The following is a 19,387-nucleotide window of genomic DNA, read 5'->3' as shown; positions in this document are numbered from 1 at the left end:
ACGGGTTCCAAAAAAGTAAATCAGTTGAATTTGCTTAGAAAAGTTAATTTCAAACATTGAAAACAGACTCTACACTGTAGGCATATTCTTAGGCATTTCAAAAAGACCTTCGACTGCATAAAGCATGACATTATTTTCAAAAAAACTGGAAAGATAGGGCATTCGTGGCGATGCACTCGTTTAATCAGACGCTATTTACAGAATAGTCTTCAGTACGTTAAGTCAAACTTGCAAGTTATAAAATATGGTGTACCGCAGAGTTCGAATTTAGGCCTGTTACTACTCCTTGTATATATAAATCATATCGCAATGATACCGCAGACACCTAACGTTATCTGGTACGCAGATGATACAAATGTATTTTTCAGTTGTCGCAATGTTGCCAATGTATTGAGTACGGCAAATGAATGGCTTCGTGATCTGTCGACATGGTTATCTTCAAAATAACTAACCCTTATTAACGTAGAAAACATCAGTTATGTAATATTTCGGACAAGGAATAAGGTGATTGACACAAAAGTAAAGTTTACTTTTCAGGACCGTAAGATAATTAGAGTGGATGTGTTCTTGGGAATTTACTTTCATGAACATCTGAGCTGGACGCATCACGTTTCAAAACTACGTATAAAATGTTTCAAGAACCCTTGGTCTCCTCAGTAAGTTAAGATTTATTTTTCCAGCTTGGTTTAAACAGAAACTTTATCACGCGAGCTTATACTACTGCATCCTAGTATGGGGCAGCACAGGCAAGAGTAATCTTGAAAAACTGTATGTTCCACAAAAGAAGTGTATTTGTTTTATAGGAAACAAATCCAGATATGAATATGAATTCCCACTGTTACCTGCATTTCAAAATAAAACCGCACGGCACAAGTTTGGTTACCGGCTACAGACGACCAGACTGTGGATATGCGTAAAGAGAAGGAAAATAAAGGAAGCAAAGGGCTAGAACAACGTACGGAGAGTAGTAAATTGGTTACCAGCTACCATTATTACTAAACATCTTTACAGAAATTCTTTCCATCGCAACAAAAACAAAATGTATAACACGCTACTCTTTTAAAAAGGAGAGTGAAAGAAGCTCTACTGCAACAAGCTGCACTTTAACTTCAAACGTGCCAGCCCAACTATGCCTTCACAGCGTTGTTCATGGTATGGAAAGCTGGGAGGGAATCTGTAACAAAGAAACGAAGAAAAGAAACAGAAACAAGTTCGCTGGAATCGATAGTTTTCATGACCTGATTTTATTTGCAGTTCTTGTCACTGAGTCATACCTTGATCACTTGTAATTTTTTTTCCTCGATGTAAAATTGTCTTGCTGGTTGTTGGCTGTTTCTTGCATGCAATGTATTTTGGTCGCAGTGCTTTGTGTGTTTATTTTTTGGCTGTCGGTAGTTTTCATGTCAGATGGTTATCATTTGTCTTATTTAGGGATCTCTATAACTGCGCTGTTCTTTGCCACGCTGCGTGCGCGAAGGTCACGAGGCCTGGTCAGGCGCCACATAGACGCCTTTTGCCTCGGGAACCTCAGCAGATGTAACCCCAAAAATTATAACTTTTTCTTTTTCTGCTGGAATAAAACTTTCAACTTAAATGAACTTAAGAATAACGGCCTGAGGGGCGAGTTGGTGCATGGTGAAATTAACGGCGGCGCAAACACGGACACTAACAAGAAAGAAAGAGCCACCACATGCGCACACTACCAACTGTTTATTGCGCGGAAAGGTGGCATATTTAAACGTTCAGTTCAAGCATGTGACATCGCATTATCGCTCCGAACCCAACAAGTGGAAAAAAATCATCAACGTCAAAAAAACGAACAATAAAATTTAACCCCTGCATAAAAAAAAAAAAACGACAGAGCTCGGGAGCATGAGAAATCGCTAGAAAACGGAGGCGGGTCGAATTTGCCTCATCACTGTAAAGAATGCAAGTGTGAGCCAAGACTTAACGGAATAAGGATTCTGGGCAGAAGTCGCGGTCAGGTGGCGCGTGAAATTCTAGAGGCTTTTATGATTAAAAAGAAGGGAATCACTTGTGTTAGCGACTCTTCCATATCCCTCCGTAGAAATGAAGTTTCCTTTCTTGAAAGTTTTTTGTGACATCATGCTCAGTGCGACTTTTCAGCTCTCCTTTTCTAGCGGGCGTCTGTTTACATTTTTATTGGGTTTATCTTTTATTGTTTGTTGTTTTTTCGGTTTATGACTGCTTTTGCTTCCTTTGTTTGACTGCTTTTGCTACGATTGTTATTTGTTACTTTTTTTTTACTGTCTGGCTACTTTTGATTCTCATGTATGACTCTGCTATTGCTACGATCGTGTGACACTGCTTTTGCTAAAAGATTGCCCCCTCCTTTTAGTTTTTTAATTTTTTATCAGAATCTGTTAGTTTTTTATGCAGGGGTTAAATTTAATTGTTCGTTTTCCTGATGTTGATGATTTTTTTACACGTGTTGGGTTCGGAGTGATAATGCGATGTCACATGCTTGAGCTGAACGTTTAAATATGCCACTTTTCCGCGCAATAAACAGTTGGTAGTGTGCGCATGTGGTGTCTCTTTCTTTCTTGTTAGTGTCCTTGTTTGCGCCGCCGTTCATTTCATAAATGAACTGAAGTTTAATACATCATATTTACAAAAACAGCATATATAAAAATAGTGGCAATTGAGATGAACTGGCTAAAAGGGAAATATTCCCTCCTCGGCATAGCCGAAATTGAAGAGCACCTCAAACTAGTCCAGAACCAGTGATTGGGCTCCCGGGCTCGGTTTTAAGCTCTCGGGAGTCCCTCTCGCCCTAGGAAGCATCCAATAGCAGCAAGCTTGAACACTACTGGTGGCTTCCTGCGTGCTGCCCCCTTCAACTCTGACCATATTAACAACTGTTCCCCAAAACACAAAATCAAAAATAAAGTGATCAAAATATATACAAAATCCGATGCACAGAGCGATCTCTACAAAAACGATTGGCTCTCCGAACCGCGCGTCCCGCTCTACAATCCGGATAGTGCACGCCAAACTCTCTCCTAAGGTGAAATAAACAAACTAGACGGACCCCGGAGTCCCTTTCCGCAGGTGTCAATCCGGCGCCTTCCTAGAACAAAGCTCAGTTATGACCCCCTGCGCGGTTCCCACGCTTACGACATTCCAAAGAGCCGGAAAGGTACTGTCATGCAGTCTCCCGTTGGAAGTAAAGGGAGGGGGTTCTTTGTTGGGCCCCGCTGCTGCCAGCCGTGTCACTGAAGGGAAGGTCGAGGGAAGCTGTTCGGTTTACAGGCACAAAGGCAATGCCCCTGACCTTTGACGAACCGTTGACAACCGGCCACACGGCGATGCCTGTCACCGGCCACCCTTCCTACATAGGCAAATGTGTCGAAGGAATGCCGTACTTCTTCGCACCGTCCCACGCACCTGATGCTGACTCATCGACACCTACACGTTCCTCCAAAGATTCCCGCACTCTGCGCCCGCCCGAACGCCATCGTCTGAATGCCAGCAACCGTTATTCAGCGTTACTGTGCGAGCTCCCTTTACGGTGCTGCACCAATGCATTGTACCTTTGCAGCGCCAGTGCCCAGCGTGTTAGTTGAGCCCCGTTTAGGGTGCTGAGCGTTAGAAATGAAAGGGGGTTGTGATCCGATACAACTTTAACCGGTGCGCCGAAGAGCCAGAAGTCAAACTTATTTCGGCCTCAAAAAACTGCAAAGGCCCCCATCTCAATGTGCACATCTGAGCACTGTATGGGTGACAGGGCTCTCGTCAGGCCTTTTGCTCTGTCATCCTAACCGTTCTGTGTGAAAGAATGTCACAATTAAATAAATTGTTTTAGAAAAAAATTGACCATCGTGTCGGAGAGAACTTGTGACTATCAAACGCAATCGGGACCCCCGCACCGTTCTCATCTCGTTGAGACAGGCAGACCCGACGGCGAACGCGGAGGCGTCATTGAAGAGCCAAAATGGCTTGGTCGGGTCCGGCCTCCCAAGAGCAGTGGCCTCGCAATGTGCAGCCTTGAGGCGCTGAAACGCACTGTCGGCTTCTCTAGGCCACGGAATTTCGTTCGCCACCTTTTTACCCGTCAGTGCTGTCAACGACCTCGCCATCTCAGCCTAGCTTCCACCATATTCTCGATAGTAGCTGCACAAGCCGAGGACGCTGCGGAGTAGTCGGCGCTTACAGCCCCCGTATTGCCGCTAACTTCTCTGGATCGGGCGCGTGCTGCCCCTATCCGACGACGTAACCCAACTACTTTATCGACCTCCGCGCGACTGGACATTTTTCCGCCTTCACCTTTGGGCTTCATGTCGCGGATAGCCGCCCAGCTCTCCGGCTCTTCGAACCGATTCGCCTGAATGCTTCTCTATGCTGAATTTTGTTTATTGTCGTTATCTTCAACTCCAACGTTTAATGCTCCTGCGGCAGTGTGAGTCGTTGTCGTATTGCGTACATTCATGCAGACACCGCTCTATAGCGTTCACGTAAGCATTTTTTGCAACTTGTTAAGAGTGCTTAGAAATCCTAAAATATTTTCTACTGGTCTGTTAAACACAGAACGGCGCCAAAAAAAAAATCCATACACAGATATTTTCATGGTAGCAGCACTATGCATCAAGCAGCTTCCACGAGCTGCGTGGAACCGTTTCGAAGGATTCCCCATATTGCTGTTATAACACGCGTACGGCAACGCGTTCATGCTACACGAAGTTCACACTTATGTCAGCCTCACACATAAAACTGCAGTGCGCTCCACACACGATATGCGGACATGAGAGTGCTAGAGTTAGGTCATCGCTGGCGAAAAGTAATCAGCTTCCCTGCGGGCGCTGAAATGGGAGGTCACTTTTAGTGACTGTTTCGCATGGACCGCAAGGAAGAGACAACCACCAAGCACAGCAGCCGTAACGCAAATGCTTTATTCCGAATATAGTGGACGAAAACCGCGCTACTTGGAGCGAAGATCAACAATAGTACAGTGGCATCAAGACGTCATGCAACACGCGGATTGACGGTAAGCGTTGTCTGCTCGCGCGGCTGTGCACTCCGTAATCTACAGTAACGATATGCAGGAGCATACGTCGCCCTTCTTTACGTTCTTACTTCGGCCTCGGGGCGTTCCTGTTAGTAGTAGCCGCACACCATAACTTATGAACAATGGGGTCTCACTCACACGCATACGCAACTGACAGCAACTGAAAGCACGTCGGCGCAGTTTCGGTGGCGGAACAGCTTATTCTTGGGGCTATGTTGAGCAGTCCTCGCAACATTCCAAAACAGAAAGCTTTCTTTCTATATTGGCTACTAGCGCTAGCGGACGTGTTCGTTGCATTCGCCCGTTGCGAATGGGAGCATGGCGAACGGGCGCGAACAGGCGCGAACACAGTACGTCCTTCTGCAGTTCGGTTCCATAAAGGTCGCAAACGATCTCATCCCACACCTTTAACTCTGTCTCAGTCCTTGCAATCCACAACGAAGAACATATTTCCTTTGCCTTTCTACATCATAGAAAGGACGCATTCGGCAGCCACCCGCGATATTTCCACCGCTGCGTCGCTGACTACACGCCGGCAACTTACGAGGCTTGTAATGGTGTCGTGTTCCGAGTGCGCCTGCGGCGCCATCTGGTCTCAAACGGAAGAACTGCGCGCTGTAAACGGCCTATTCGCGAATAAACTGAACTTCAGGGAGCGCTACGAAGTGTGGCAACATAGCAACAATGAGGGGGTGCTAGGGGAGCTACAAAAGGTTCCGGAAACAAAGGAGGTTGGAGGACAAGCTGTTTTAATTGACGCAGTGTATAGAGATTGCTGAAAAGGAACACAGGCCCTATGGCTAGCATTTTTTATATTAGGGGAGCCTACGAAAACGTTTCTCAAGAGGATTTGTGGGACATACTGGGCGCACTGGATGTGGAAGATGGAGCAAGTAATCTTTTAAAAGATGTAGATAAAGGTACCAAAGCGCTTATGAAATAAAAAAAATGTACCAGGACCTATAGGAATAACGGGGGGGGGGCTTAGGCAAGGATATCCTCTGTCTCCATTGCTGTTCATATTGTACCGGCAAGGATAAAAGATCAAATTGGAAAGGAGTGGACTAGGCTTCAACCTTTCTCTTTTCAAGCTAAGAGAATTGATTAAACAGTCATTACCGGGACTAATGCACGCGGATGACGTAGTGCTAATGGCTGAAAACAAGGAAGATTTGCCGAAGTTGATAGACATTTGTGGTACAGAGGGAGATAGCTTAGGTTTAAAGTTTAGTAAGGAACAATCTGCAGTCATGATATTTAATGATGAATGCGGCGAGCATAGAATAGAGGACTACACACTAGAAGTAGTGGATGAGTACTAGTATCTTGGGGTGTGGATTAATAACGGTGCTGAGTATCTAACAGAGCATGAAAAATATGTAATGAATAAAGCTAGTAGGAATGCAGCTGTCATGAAAAAGCAGCGGCTTAGCTCGGCTATGCCAGGATATACGTAGGGTCAGCTACGCTGAGCCGCTGAGCATCAATTGCAGCTGAGCAGCAATTTCGTTCTCCTTCTCCATGACTATACCACTGGAAAATGCCCCGCTATATGTATAGCCCCCCCCCCCCCTGATACTTCTGCGCATGCGCACAAAATGAGAGGCACTATCAAGCGGCTCCGGTGCAGCGTCATACTTGGCTACTGCACAACGGAGGCACGTAGCTGGGCACGCGCTGGCGCCAGTGTGTCTGCCGCGGCTATGACGGCAGTCCTCTGGACGCGCAGACTGGCGAGGTGCGCGCGGCGGCGGCTCCGGCGCGCCAGCTGTGCACCGTGTGACGTCACTGCTCATCGCGCATGCGCAGCACGGCTCTCCAAGAGCCACGCGAAACTGCTCAACCGCGGCTAGTGTAGCTCACGCTACAAAATAGTGGACTGTGGAATTACAATAGGAATGAAGTGATAAGAGGGATCTGGAAAGCGGTGATGGTTCCTAGCCTGACTTTCGGCAATGCGGTCCTGTGCATGAGACTAGATGTTCAAGCAAGGTTAGAAATCAAACAACGCGGCGCAGGGAGGCTAGCTTTGGGAGCACATGGCAATGCACCAAATCAGGGGGTACAGGGCGATATGGGATGGGCGTCGTGCGAGAGCAGAGAAGGTGGCGGTAAGATAGCATTTGAGGAGCGATGGAATTCGAACCCGACCGCGGCGGCTGTGTTTTTATGGAGGAAAAACGCTAAGGCGCCCTTGTGCTGTGCGATGTCAGTGCACGTTAAAGATCCCCAGGCGGTCGAAATTATTCCGGAGCCCTCCACTACGGCACCTCTTTCTTCCTTTCTTCTTTCACTCCCTCCTTTATTCCTTCCCCTACGGCGCGGTTCAGGTGTCCTCCAATATATGAGAGAGATACTGCGCCATTTCCTTTCCCCAAAAACCAATTATTATTATTAGGAGCGATTGACTCGCAAAATTCCTGCCAATTCTGTTGAGAGAAGTGTTGTGCATACTCTTGTGCTTCTGCCGTGATCTGTGATATGCACAGTATCAGGGGACGATTGAGGCGTTGGCGTTTCCATCTGCGAACCAGAGTCCGTCGGGTCTGCCACAACTTCAGAAGGTGACGTCTTCGGTGGTGGCCTCCTTGTGTGCTTTCTGAATCTGTTCACTCCATTCGCTGATTGATTGAATGGGGTCTTCCGGAACGGGCTGTGCACGGTATTTAGTCCAGTCCGTGATTTTGGCTGTTCCCAGGGTGCGTCGAATGTTTGCGGAGGTGATAGACGTGCTTACGATATAGTGGTCGCTACCTAAGCTCTCTCCGAGATTTGTCCACGTAGCGTTATGGATGTTCTTGACGATTGTAAGGTCAGGGCATGAATCGCGCGTGACGCTGTTTTCTTCGCGGGTTGGGTATAAAGGATGAGTAAGTATTTCCAGGCCCAGGGCATCCCGAGCTCGTACCACGCTCAGACCACGCAGCGAGTTCGTTTTGTAGCCCCATTCCCTGTGGGGGGCGTTAAAGTCACCGAGTGCGATAAGCTGATGCGAAACAGCTAGCTGATCTGCCTCTTGAAGTATGTCAGAGAAATCGGCCTTGGTTGCCCGTGGGGGGTGATACACGTTCACAACGAAGGTGCTCTTGCGGCCCCTCTTGTTGGTAATGTCCTCGATTATGCTGTAGTTGATCTCCTGTTTTCTAAAGGAGTGTTCGACCACCGTTATGTCCTTAGAAACAAGGGTGGCAACTTTTGGCGAGCTCGCGTTGTGGACTGTGTAATATCCTGGGAGAGTCGGCGCCGGGTCGGCTCCTACCTCTTGCAGGGAGATTATATTGGGTCGAATGGGGGTGACATTGAGGTATTGTTTCAAGAGGCTTTGTTTTCTTCTGAAACTTCGGCAATTCCATTGCCAGATCTCTAGGCGGTCAGGAGTGCATGATTTAGAGAGCGGAGCCATCCTGGTGGCTGGTAAAGCTCCTGACAGATTCGTTGTCGCTACTCAAAGCGACCGCCGCGGTCGCGGACCGGTAAGTTTTTGCTCAAGGGTTGTCAGAGCTGGTAACACGTTTTCTGCTAGGCGCTTTGGTGTTTATCAGTGCCTGTGGGGTAACAAATTGGGCGTCATGTGCGTCCAGGCGCGCGCCTATTTGTGCGATTTGGGCTGAGAGCTGGGAGGTGAATTTTTGAGAAGGGGGTTTATATTGTTCATAATGCTATTCAAGAGACGTCCCTATATTTCTTCATATATGTTGGGGAGGGGGGTGGTGTAGGTTGGCGAGGTGTGGGAGTGGGTGTCGCCACTGGTGGTAGAAGTGGTTTGGGGGAAGTCTCAACGTCCCGGGGCGCCGGAGGTGGGGGAGGTTGGACATGGGGGGTGGTGAGAGGAGTGCACTTGCGGGCTAGCTCCGCTACCTGGGATTGTAGCTTGTCGATAGTGTGTGCCATTTTTGCGCAGTCTGAGCATTTGGGTGGAGTGGGTTTGTTCGAAGGAACAGTGGGAGAGTTCTTAACGAGCTCTGCCCAGCTCACCTTTTTGTCCGTGGCCTTGGCTTGCCCCTGGTGTGGCCGGCTAATTTCCTTTTTTGCTTGGGTGAAGGGGGAGGAGGGGTTGACCGGTTGGTGGAGAAGGATCTCGATCTGCTTCTACTGCTGCAGCTTTGGCTGGATGACTCGTCGTCCGTGCTGAACCAGCGCGGCGTCCGAGTTCGGGCCTGGCTGTCTTTCCTGGACCGGTGTTGTTCCTTGATGGGTGGGGTGGAGGATAGGACGGATGGTGGCTTTTGCTTGGGTGGTTTGAACCGATTGGGGCACTCCTTGCTGCCGGTTTCGTGTGTTCCTCCGCACATAGCACACTTCGGCAGGCACTGATGTCCGTGAGGAGGATTTTGGGCCTCACATTTCCTGCAGGCCGCCAGGTCTGGTGTGGGGCACACATTCGAGCGATGACCCGGCTGCATGCACACATAGCATAATTGTCGTGCTGGGCGGTACAGATGGCAACGAAACTCCGCGCTCTTGAAGTACCGTTGAAAGTGATCAGCATTGACGATGTTTTGCCCATGCGTCGTACGTCGAGTACGGTGGTCCCGCGTGATCGGGTGTATAGGCCCGTCTGGAGAGTTTCCGGTGTCACGTGGTCCGGAATTCCGTGGATTACGCCCCGTCTGTCGTGCTCTGTGAAAGGTATGTAGGCATTCACGCCATGAGTGAGGTCTCCAAGGGACAGTGTCTTGATTTGTCGAAGTTCGTTGGCAACTTCTGCGTGCGGTTTGCTCGCTACGAGGATATTTGATCCGTAGTTGGGGCGGACGAGGTACCTTCCTCCCACCTGCTGCGGTTCTGGACAGGCGTTGCTTACTGCTTGGGCAAGATCGAGATTTGAGATGTTCTTTAAAGCGAGTCCTCGGCGAGGTTGAGTCACAATTTTGATGTCCGTTTGCGGTAGAGGCGGGAGGCGGACTCGAAGGCCGTGTTTCTTTGGCGTGGGATGTTTGTGATTTGGTGGGGGGTCCTGGGAGTCAGTGCTGCCATGAACTTGGCTGTTGGTTTCAGTCCGGGCTGCTTTGCGAAGCTTCCTGTCTTGATGTCTGCTCAAGGCTATCTTCCAGCCGTTGGGCAGAGGGGTAGTAGGCGGTGACGAGGCCGGGGACGAACTGGTCGACGGACCGTTCTCCGTTCGGTCTTGAGAGTCGGTTAAGTCCATGTCGGAATCCAAGACTTCCTTTGTTGTGGGTGGCAGGGACGCCTCCGAGCTCATTTTCAGCGCCACGCAGCTTGGCGCGGGGCGAGGCGTGGGCTGGAGGACCGCCCTTGTTGTGCTAAGCACAACGCGAGGCCTAGCGTTCCGCGCCTGGCTCGGAGCGTTAGAGTCTTTTTCGGGCAAAAGTGGTCGGAATTGCACGGAAAATGGTGGGAACGGGTGCCGAACACCTTCACTGACCGATTATGGTTGGTATCAGTCTATTTCAGGTCGAAAACCCGCCGTCCCGAGTGAAAATCCACGGAGCCGAGGTGAAGTGCGTCCGCTCACTGCGTTCATTCGTAGGCCCTCTCCTAGGAGCGATTGAGAAAAATGAGGAAAAAGCAATGGGCTAAGAAAGTTTTCAGATGCCTGTTCATATGGAATGTTGACACGAAATGGAGAAAGCGGACTAGAAAATTGACAAGCAAATACCTGGACAGCAGTAGGGGGCAAATAAGCAATTATCGGTTAAGCAAAAATGTTAAGGAATCAGAGAGAGCTCTGTGGAAAACAGGGATGAGGACGAAATCGGCACTGGGAACATACAGGATCTTTAAGCAGGAAATTGCCAAAGAAATTATCTATGATAATTGTAGGGGAAGCTCTCTGTTGTTCGAGGACAGGACGGGAGCCACAAGCTGGACTGCGATACCGATAAAACAAAGCGCCACCGCTGCGTCATCCACGGTGGCTACAAAAACGGGCTGCCCGGCTGAGAAGAGCGGCTTTCTTCTTTCCGCTACCGAGACGGGAGTAGCGTTGGTATGCTCGCTCGCTGCCATCGCTAATCAAATAAACAGTTGTTACGTTTTTATGTTTGGATTCATCCTTCAGCAGAAACGACAGCCCACATCTGGTGACCCGGACAACAGACAATAACGCATCGCCATCAGGAACGGCACGGCCAACTCAATGCTTCCGTGCAGCCGCATCCTACCGGCTCCGCCGAGAACGTCAGAACCCCGGCAGACGGCATCCCGCACGCTGCACCGCACTACGTTTGGCGTGTCGCCGTAAAGCTTCCGCCGTTTTGGGCCCAGGCATGGTTCGCCCAAGTCGAGGCCCAGTTCTGCCTCGCGCACATCACGCAAAACCGGACCCGCTGCGATTATGTCGTCGCCCACCTCGTTGCCCGCTACGCCAACGAGGTCCGGGATATCCTTGCCAACCCGCCAATGGCCAACCTATACGAACATCTCAAGACAAATCATCCTCCACCTGTCACTCTCGGAAGACCAGAAGGTGCGTCAACTACAGTCCGCAGAACTTGCCGAGCGCAAGCCTTCGCTGCTCCTCCGCCACATGCGTGCTCTCGCGGGAAATATAGAAGTCCATGATTCCTTACTGCGAGCACTGTAGCTTCAACGACTTCCACCACACGTCCAGGTGATTCTGCAGGCTCAGCTAACGCTACCTCTCAACCAACTTGCCGGGTTCGCTAATCGCGTCATCGAGGTCTTTTTTCCGCAGTTGTCGCCCACCGTACAGGATGTTTCCGCACCGCTGAACGCCACAGATATTGCGCGCCGTGTCGATTTAACTCAGCTCCATTCAACGATGCAGGGATCACCACTTGCCGAAGCGCCACCCGCAAAGCCGTGACCGTAACACCACCCCGTCGCAGCAGCCTGGTGACGACGACCGGTGCTACTACCATCGACGCTTCGGGATCAGAGCACGGCAATGTCGACCACCCTGCTCAGCTGGACATAAGGAAAACGCCAAACGGCAGCTCGTAGACACGGCTGCGAGCTTCTAACCAGGAGGCCGTCGCATCTTCGTCACCGACCAAATTACAAAGCAGCGGTTCTTTGTAGACAGCAGTTCCCACATTTGCTGCTACCCACGAGCCAATCTTCAAGGTACCCGTCCTCCTACGTCTTTCGAACTCAGCGCGTCAAACCGGTCCACAGTCAAGACTTACGGCTTGCTCCGGCTGCACGTCCAGTTTAAAAACCTACGCCGTGGTCTTCATTGGAATTTTGTCATCGCCGACGTCATCAAGCCAATCATCGGCTCAGACTTTTTGGCGCACTACAACATCCTTCCGGACTGCCGCTACGACCGTCTCATGACGCCACAACGGGACATTCTTCGCCAGGACAGCGAACGACTACCCACCAGCCAAGCATCAAAGTACTCGGTGTTGAAAATCATTCACAGTACCACGCCATCCTCGCCGAATTTCCCGGTTTGACGCACCCAAGCGGGTTGTCACGTGATGTGCAGCACACCACTGTGCACTACATCCGGACCACCCCAGGCCCCCGGTTTTCTGCCGCGCCCGTCGCCTTGCCCCGGACCACATGCGCATAGCCACAGCAGAGTTTGAAGCCATGCTCCGTGAGGGAATGGCCCGCCACTCCGACGGCCCATAGGCCTCGCCGCTTCACCTTGTCCCGAAGAAGACCGAAGGCTGGCGGCCCTGTGGGCACTACCGTGTTCTCAACGCCCGCACCATTCCGGACAGGTACCCCGTTCACCACATGCATTTATCCCATCGCATTTATGGCTGCCACGTTTTCTCCGTGCTAGACTAAGTGAAGGCCTGCACGCATATACCTGTCAATCCAGACGACGTCCCGAAAACTGCAATCGTTACCGCCTTTGTCTTGTTCGTGTTCCCTTCATGAGCTTTGCCCTGAGGAACGCTGGGCAAACATTTCAACGCTTCATCGACGAATTTGCTGTGGCCTCGACTTCTGCTTCGTTCATCTTGACGGCATATCGGTCTTTTCCCGTAACGCCGAAGAATACCACACGCACCTTCGTCTACTTTTCCAACGCCTCGATGACCACGGTCTACTCGTCAATGTCCCAAAGAGCACGCTCGGCGCTTCAGTCGACAAATTCCTCGGCCATGAAGTTTCATCACAGCAAACTCGACCTTTGCCTCAACGCATATCAGACCTGCAAAATTATCCCCTACTCACCACCGCTAAAGACATTCGCCATTTCCTCAGCATGTTGAACTTTTACAGGCGTTTCCTGCCACACACAGCCAACTAACAGGCTCCCCTCGATGATGCCTTGGCTGGTCTACGAGGAAACTAACCCGTCACGTGGACACCGGCTTTAACACAACTTTTCGAAAAATGCAAAGCTGCTCTCTACACCGCCACACTTCTCTCCCATCCCGTGCCAGACCCTACTTTGGGTCTCTTCACGGACGTTCTAACTTCTCCGTCGGTGCCGCCCTTATGCAACGTGTAGAAAACACCTGGCATCTTTTGGCGTTCTTCTCTAAGAAACTCTCAGCTCGCAATACGACCTCTTCTGTGACCAGTCCCACCAATGAAACCACGACCCCCTTCCCGTAGAATCTGCCAGCTTACTACACAGAACCCGATCGAAAAACACGACAGAAATTTCTGTCGTGCGACAAAGAGACCTGTCGTGTAGTCTGTCGCACGACAGTGACTTGTGTCGTAGAACTGTCGCATGACAGAGGCGCCTGTCGTGGATTCTGTCTCGCGACAGAGGCACCTGTCGTGGGTTTTGTCTCACGACAGATGCATTTGTCGTGGGTTCTGTCTCGCGACAGAGGCGCCTGTCGTGGGTTCTGTCGCGCGACAGGTGCCTATCGTGGTCTCTGTCGCACGACAGAGGTATCTGTCGTGGGTTCTGTCTCGCGGCAGAGGCACCTGTCGTGGGTTTTGTCTCACGACAGAGGCATCTGTCGTGGGTTCTGTCGCGACAGAGGCGCCTGTCGTGGGTTCTGTCGCGACAGAGGCGCCTGTCGTGGGATCTGTCGCGACAGACGCGCTTGTCGTGGGTTCTGTCGCGCGATCATTACCTATTGTGGGCTCTTTCACACGACAGAGGTATCTGTCGTGGCTTCTGCCACGCGACAGAAGTACCTGTCATGGCTATTACTGCGCGACGAAGCTGTCTCTCGTGGCTTAATTCTCTCTTGCGACAGACTCCTTGCGCACCTTCTGCCGCGCGAAGAAAGCACCTAGCTGTCGTGGGTTCCAGCTTTCTGTGGCGTGACAGACTGTACTGATGCCTGTATTCATGTTGTATGGAATTTAATTGTCGTCGTGACAGACACTGCATGTAGCTAGACATTCGTTTTCGCGCGACAGAAGTGTCTGTCACATCATGAAACAAATCCTCGCGGTAATGAATTTGCAGCATGAGCTCCATCTCCTTGGCATTTCCTAGACTATTTTTCATACTTTTTGTTCACTTATTTGGTCATCAGGCCCCTTCAGGAGTTTAAATTTAAACTCTTTCTAGCTCTGCAAGGCTCTGTAGGTGATGTATTCGGCAATTATTTAGTGTGAACAATCTGCAAATTTGATTTACAGGTATACACGTGCACATATATGCACATATGTAACCGTTTGGTCGTACAGAATACCTCTGGGGACAAATGAAATGCAATTATAAAGGCAGCATGATGCAAGCAAACTACATCGTGTCCGCAAGTTATTATTCATTTTGAGAATGAGCTTGTACACCACTGCATGACAAAACTAAAATAGGCTGATGTTGAAAGCACTCCAGCAGTCAAACAACGGGTTGCAATTCCACGCTGTGCTCGTGCAACTTTTTACTAGAGGTTGAAGCTTATATTGCTCAGTAAAATGTGTCCACAATAAATGGTCATCACAAGAAATAGGGCACTTTATTAATGCATATAAAAATTTTTCAAGATCTATAGTATGAAATACATATACGAATCACAGTTAGCACGAACATATGCGAGGTGCGCTGCCAAAAACTTTGAAGCCATTTTTTACCAAAATAATAGGCACATATATATGCACATGAATGTATACATTTGCCGTAATTTAATTCACAAAACAATGAGCAATCAACATAATCTAGATGGCATAGTAAAAGATGTATCAGACAATACAAGCTATGTACTGCAAGCTTCTCTAAAACCTAGAAAAGCTGCTCGCATAGAGAGGTCTTGCACTCATTGGTACATTCAGAGCTGATTGATCTTCTGCAGAAGAGCTCCAACCAATTTTATCACAATAAGGGCAGTGCAGCTTCCCTCAAATAGATGTCTCATATGTTGCTGTATAGCACAGAGATACTGTGCAGGCATATTCATAATGATCCACAAACAAAAATATTAAAATATCAACATTTGCAGTCATCTGTAAGAGAATCAGTTTCAATATCACATAGCACAAGCAATACAGTCATGCCTCGTTACTATGGGCACAAGTTTCCAAGCAAAAGCCAATGAAGCGAGCTGCAGTCCATGAAAACAAATCGTGATGAAAACAAAGAAAATATACTTCAATAAACACAGCCATAAACATCTGCTTCTGTGCATAGTAGTGAGCAGTGAAGTGAAAATTAGAAAAAATCTTGGGAATTCCTAATGTATTATGACCACCATTCTCCCTAAATAATGGTGCAGTACGTCTGACGCGCCTATTGATCTATGAGGCATGCGATTGTGTCTCATGGCATGACAGCTTATCTCCTACAAGTGTTCACATACATATAACCACTCACGCGTATGTGTTTAGTGAGCAAACAGCTGCCGACCACCGCCTTCAACTTTTGCAGTGTGAAGCATGCACTACATAAAAAAGTCCATCACTCAGGCATCTAGCTGCATTTGCTCAATACAAGAAAGGAATTATTTGGTTAGAAAGCTCAAGGCAGTTCTTTTCGCTGTCCATATATTAGTGACAAAAATACATGGGCTCCAGCGGTACGTGTCGTGCATTAATTGCTTCCTGTGCACTATCTGGACAGCGTGTTTCCATATTAAGTAGGCAATAACAAATTGAAAAATGTGGTTGACCACAAAAAAATTGCCAGCAATTCGCGTTTTGCACATGACAGGCCTCAACTGTGGTGACATTACTATATTTAAAAGCAAACAAACTATATGAGTAATATTTCTGATCAATGCATAAAAGAGCTTCACATTCAATGCTATCCGGAAAGAACACTGGTACTGGAAGAAAAGCAGCGTTGTTTTGATTTTTTCAAGATATATATATTGAAAGATATTTATCAGCCATTTTTCTCAACTCTGTGAAACCGTTTTTCTCCTTCAGACATTCAACTAGATATGCTCACCTTCACGAAGCGGACTGAATTCTGTTTTGCTATGTAAACATAATTTTTCATTTGTTTTGTTTTGAAGCCCCTGTCTCAAAATATTTGACACAGAAAGCTATATATTTACAGTGATCACTGCCAAAGTGGCTCAGTGGTTAAGGTGCTAGGCTGCTGACCCTAAAGACACAGGTCCGATCCCGGTAGCAGAGGTCATATTTCATGGAGGCGATATACCAGAGGCCCATGTACTAACTGTGCGATGTCAGTGAACGTTAAAAAACCCAAGAGGTTGAAATTATCCGGAGCCCTTCAATACGACGTCCCTCCTAGTCTGAGTCACTTTGAGAAGCGATACCCCATAAACAAATTATTTGCAGAGGGCAATCAGGTCTCAATAAGCTTCTGCAAACCTTCAATCCATTTTATAATTATTTGGTATGTCACAGACATATGATGCTCCTCCCAGGTTAAGCAAAATGCACTGCGAAGCAACATCTTCAAGAGAGTAAAGGAACATGTTACGGCCTGGAGGTGGCAGCTTGCTGTTATGTATATAAGTGACGTTCCTGAATGCAGGCTCAGAAATTACCAATTTCTGGCACACCAGAGCAACCTTTTGTACATTCACAATGAATGCACAGATGTCCGTTATTACGCAGTAGGCTCCATCAATCATTTTCACACAGTATGAACAAGTTTTTAATGCCCTACTATACTGAGTGCTGTATATATGAAAACCATTGGTTTCGGCACGGGCATAGTGCGTAATGCTTGGCACCACTCCATACTGTCTGAAAAACATTTCTGCAACAACTACTTCTAAATGAACGGGTCTCAGAGGGGCTCCTAATACTTGTGCAGTAGTTCCTTGCCTGTCATGCATGTTGATGATTTGGTTCCGTCTTTGAGCCAAAGACGACGAGAGCTCAACAAACCTACTGGAAGTTTTGAGCCATGATTTCATTATGCAACGCTCTGCAATTTGTAGTGGGACACCCTGTGCAGCTGTCACAAGTTTCAGAAGCTGTCTATTTCCATTTTCAAATGGGAATGTGGATGTACCCCACAAAGGGCCCAACATTTCAACACTTTTTGCGAGATGTAAAAGCTGGTGCACATTAAATGTGGCACTGCTCTCTCCATACAGTGAACAAATTCTGTTTACAAAGCAAGACAGAAGCTGGTCTGCTTCCTGAAGGTCAGCATCGCTTACAGAAGTCTGAAGAAGAAGAAACACGCCTTGACAGAGTAAACAAAAATGGCTGACATATCTTGAAGGGATCAAACCAAATACACATGGTAGAGAGTAGTACAAAAGCCAGAATAGCCATTCTGTGGCTTTCCAGTTCTTCCGTTCTGAGATTGGCCGTGGCAGGCGACAAAACGATATCGGTGGCCTCAATACCTTAATGCGCCTTTCCAGCTCGTGGAAATTCCGGCCAATGTGGAAAGGCTTCCCAGTAGCACCTAGCCACAACTCAGTTATCTGCTGTGTAACACCTTCCAGTACGCAGTGCATGAAGTCTGGTGGCAAGCACCACACAAGGTTGAATCCTTGGAGCTGATTTAGTGAAGAAGGCCCTTTTACTTCATGAACTGGCCGGCCTTGCTCGTAGGCATCCCGCATATCTTGCAACATACTGCTGTGTGTGCGTGGAGCTGCTGGCATTTCTCCAGGAATGTACCGCAGGGTACCTGGGACAAAAATGAAAAAATACCATCATTCAGCACTTTGAAAACACAGTAGATGGGGAAAATAATATATGAGAAAAACCTGCAGTTCATTCCTAACAAGGACCGCATTTGCTAGCTAGCGTAAGCCTTGTTCTGTGTTGCACAAGATCATATATAGCTCAAATATGTTCAAAAAGAGCACCTATGGCAATGAACCAGTGGTGTAGAGATATAGGTGGTGGGGAAATTTAGGGTCAGTTTGGTTGCTGTCAGTCTGCAGTACCATATGCTTTGTTGGGGAAGCTCAGAATTGTCCGATCGGACAATTCCGAAAAAAAAGTTAAAAGGAAATTAGTATAAAAAAGTTATTGATTAAAATAAAATTTGCTGTATCCATAAGGCACTTCAAAATAGCTTAACTATGCTGCCCCCTATTCTTAACACTCAAGACAAGTTTACTGCATCAAAATGTGCTTCAAAAACAACGGCCAATGCTTCAATCTAGACATCTAACACAAAAGCATGAGGCAGCTTGTGCTTGTTTAAAACAATTAATGTCGAGAAAGTATGAATAATTTCCATGTTTGTTTGAAATGGTGCACGTAGCTGCGACACAAAGCTGCGTTCTCAGGAAATGATCATGAAGTGTGGAGACTGCACTGCTGTTTTAGGTGCGATATATGCTGCCTGCTCTGTGCCTCACCAGATAGTAGTCACTGTGCCACGGTTGAAAATTTACCCAGCTTCGGGAGCTAAATCTGGCTTGCCATGGGGCTTTCTGAATATTTTTTTCACAACCTGATCATCTCAATCTGTTCTCGCAACTTAAAGTTCACTTACGTTCAACAACTGTTCCTTCTTCGAAGCACCAGGAGCAACCAAAGTACCCATTGAACTGTTTCATGTTGAGCAATGCAGCTCTTGCTGGGGAGTCCACAGAGCAACATGTCACAAACACCTTAGACAGCACTGTTTCTTCATCATGCCTCCACGCTATCAATCCGATGTTGTTGAAGATTTCCACAAATGTCTTCATGAACAAGTGCTGTGGTGGATGCCTCTTCGCGAACCATAGAGCTCCGACGACCACATTCTGAAATCGGACGTTAAACGGTAATTCATTAATAATGAGTTGAATAGGCCATACACACGATTTGCTGGATTTGAAGACAGGTGATCCGTCGGTGTTTAGAGTGACAGTGAGGTCGCACCACTTTGCATTCACGCCACGTCTAATGTTTCGGTACAGGCGGCCGTCAGTAATATCAGCGTAAGCGCCATGTACAACGGCGGTGGCTTCTTTCAGCCGTGCATACAACGCTTTCGAGTAGCCTGCAATGACGCTCTGCAGTTGATTCTTGAGGTCGAAAACCAGAAAAAAGCAGCCTTTCGCCATTAGAGACCGCACGGTTGGTGTAATCTGGCAAGTGTCGCACGTGAAGGTGTGTGACACTTCC

General features: G+C 48.1%; 1 protein-coding gene across 1 annotated transcript in view; it reads left to right on the top strand.

The window, feature by feature from the left end:
* The window catches only part of LOC144106970 (BAG family molecular chaperone regulator 2), a 78,752-nt gene that overhangs the window by 26,677 nt on the left and 32,688 nt on the right, over positions 1–19,387 (top strand). The window lies entirely within an intron of this gene.

Source organism: Amblyomma americanum, chromosome 10 (genome assembly GCF_052857255.1).
Source record: "Amblyomma americanum isolate KBUSLIRL-KWMA chromosome 10, ASM5285725v1, whole genome shotgun sequence".
NCBI classification, from domain to species: domain Eukaryota; kingdom Metazoa; phylum Arthropoda; class Arachnida; order Ixodida; family Ixodidae; genus Amblyomma; species Amblyomma americanum.
Note: the sequence above shows the minus strand (reverse complement) of the source record. Positions and strands in the feature narration are given on the sequence as shown.